The following is a 3013-nucleotide window of genomic DNA, read 5'->3' as shown; positions in this document are numbered from 1 at the left end:
GGGCTAATCTGTATGGTGCTTTGGCTATAGGCGTTGCCCCGGATAAGAGGTCAATTCTGAATTCTATATCTCTATCTGGTGGAAGACCAGACAAGTCCTCTAGGAATACCTCTGGAAAATCATTGACCACTAGGATCAATCTCTGCTCTTCTTTTTCCTTTTTGTCATTGATTACATAAGCCAAAAATCCTTGGCACCTCTTCTGCATGCATCTTCTAGCCTTCATTATTGATAACAATCCGTGTGAATGGCTTTGACTATCACTATGTATATTAGCTGTCATTCTATTTGATAATGTTATTCTGACCATCTTCTTATCACAAATAATGTTGGCCTGATTCTCGGCTAACCAATCCATTCCCACTATTACGTCAAACTCTTTCATAGACATGGGAAATAATCTGATGGGTAGCTCACATCCCTCAATCACAATAGTGCAGTCTTTAAACACATAATCCACAGATACTTGACCGTTAGCAGTATCAACTACTAACTTATCGTCAAGTGGTACAGAATTCATACGAGCACATAAAGCAAATGATGGGGATACAAACGAGAAGTTTGCACCCGAGTCAAATAACACTTTGGCATGTAAGGAGTTCATGAAAAATGTACCTGTTACTACATCGGGTGTAGTTTCTACTTCATGATTGGTCGTTTGAAAAGATCGACCCCGCACCCCACCTGATCTTCTGCCCATACTTGGTTTCCTACGGCCAGTTGATGTATTGCTCCCCATAGTCAGCTGTGGAGCTTTCAATTGTGGGATATTGTTCTTGAAATGATCTGGCGAATTACAATGAAAATATTTTATGTTTTGTCGACAGAAATTCGAAGTGTGTCCAACTTCACCACAGTTATAACATTTTATTGGTTCGGTTCTGCATTCTCCTTTGTGATATTGTCGACACAGAGGACAAGCTTTTTCCATCGGTCTCTGCATTTTTTGATCCTCGATAAATGGCCGAAGATCCTTCCCATTTTCTTTTCTCCATCTGCTTCCCTTCTTCACTCCTATTCTTATTCCTCTCGGTGATCTCTGTTGCATCTACTGCCATTGGAAAGGTAGCAGGATTCATTGCTATAACAAATTCCCTGATAGATGGTTTTAGACCCCAAATGTATCGTTCTACTTTTCTAGCCTCTGTTGAGATGTAATGCTCAGCAAACCTTGAATATTCTATGAATTTCTCCGTGTATTCTCTAACTGACCCAGAGCTCTGTTCCAATTTTAAAAAGTTTTATTCCATCTGTCTGACTGCTGTTTTGGGATAGAATTGTTCTTTGAATTTGCTTACAAACTTTGCCCGTGTCATAGTTTGCAAAAAATATCCGCTCTGGCGAATGATTCTACCTCCCACCAAAACAAGGCATTTGATTTTAAAACATAAATTGCAAATCTGACTTTATCTGATTCTGCACATCGAATAGTGTTGAATACAGACTCTATCTCTTTGATCCAACACATGTCTTTAACTGGATCTCTGTCTCCCGAGAAAGTTGGTGGTTTGCAGGTTAAGAACATTTCTATATCTACTTCCCGATTATTGATAACTGGAATTGCTGGATTAATTTCAACTCTACCAGTCTCGATTATGGTAGGAATCCCCATAATGGAAGTCAAGGTTTCCCTTAGCTTTCCCATATCTTCAGCCAGCATATCTCTAGTCACGTATTCTGGTTGTGGTATCTGTTCTTGATTCATATTTTTAGAATTGGATTCTGCTTGATCTATATTGTTTTCTGGTTGACTAGCTCTGCCTCTGGTCTGCCCTCTGCCTTGACCTCTGCCTCTGCCCCTTCCTCTGTTTCTGCCTCTACCCTCAAAGGTACCAATAAGAGCGATAATAGGAGAATCCTCTTCTTCATTAGTGGGGTTGGGGCGGGTGATCCTTTCTGACCTTCTAGATCTTCTTGTCATATGTTGATTACAAATTTTAATAAACATATTTTACACATTCCCAAATATAATAAAGTTTCCAAGTTCAGTTATCTACCTGTAGATTCAAAATTACATTGGCCAGATGTAATCAAAAAATACCTTACACACTGATCTCTTAACTTATCATATTTATTCTAAAGGTGCTATATCTAGGACCCTAATATGCAATGAAATAGTTTAAGTATAGGCATCATGCATGTGAATACCTAAATCCCTTAAACTCAGGCTCTGATACCAACTTGTAACACCCCCATAATGCATACATTGTATATAACACATATTTCATATATAGAATACATGTTCTCCCACATAGGTCTATAATACAAGAGACTAAAATATACATCTCAAAAATTTCAAAAAGTACATGCTCTTGTATCTCTATATCTTTACTTCAAACATGGCTAAATAAGATCCTCATGTAGCTTAAACACATAGGGAAATAATTCACAGAATGCTCTTTCCCTTATTATCATTACCTGCACACATATTTTGAAAACACAAAATGAGGGTTAGACATTAATGTCTAGTGAGGTTCCCTTCTTATGTAATGCAGGGTGAAAATTACCAACACGTTTATTTCAAATAATCCATCTCATGTAACAAAGACTGAAAATCATATTCTATTTTGGTCCATTGGGCCTCTGGTTCCAACCATACTTAGAATATATTTCATTAAACAGGACCAGAGCCCCTATGGTCTTTCTACCAGAGATTTTATTTCTTCGACCAGAGCCTCTGGTTGTACTAACCAGAGCTTCTGGCTCATATAATTTATTGTGGTATTCTTGAGTTAAGCTTCCAACTAATAAGATAATCTTTTTCATAAAAGAATGTTTATACAGAGTTCTTATTCAACCAGAGCCTCTGATTGTACTAACCAGAGCTTCTGGTTTAATAGTTATGATCAACCAGAGCCTATGGTTCAACGTGAAAGTCGACCAGAGCCCTTCTGGTATGTCTTTCATATAAAATCTTAAGTATAAAATTTCTTTTTCTTAAAACTTCTTAAAATATGATTTTGACACAAAAGCTCTTATCAATAGATACAGAGCCTCTAGTCCAACTAGTACG

This window comes from Cynara cardunculus (genome assembly GCF_001531365.2).
Source record: "Cynara cardunculus var. scolymus isolate 2C chromosome LG 13, CcrdV1, whole genome shotgun sequence".
Classification (NCBI taxonomy): domain Eukaryota; kingdom Viridiplantae; phylum Streptophyta; class Magnoliopsida; order Asterales; family Asteraceae; genus Cynara; species Cynara cardunculus.
The sequence above is the reverse complement of the archived record's forward strand: the minus strand, read 5'-3'. Positions refer to the sequence as shown.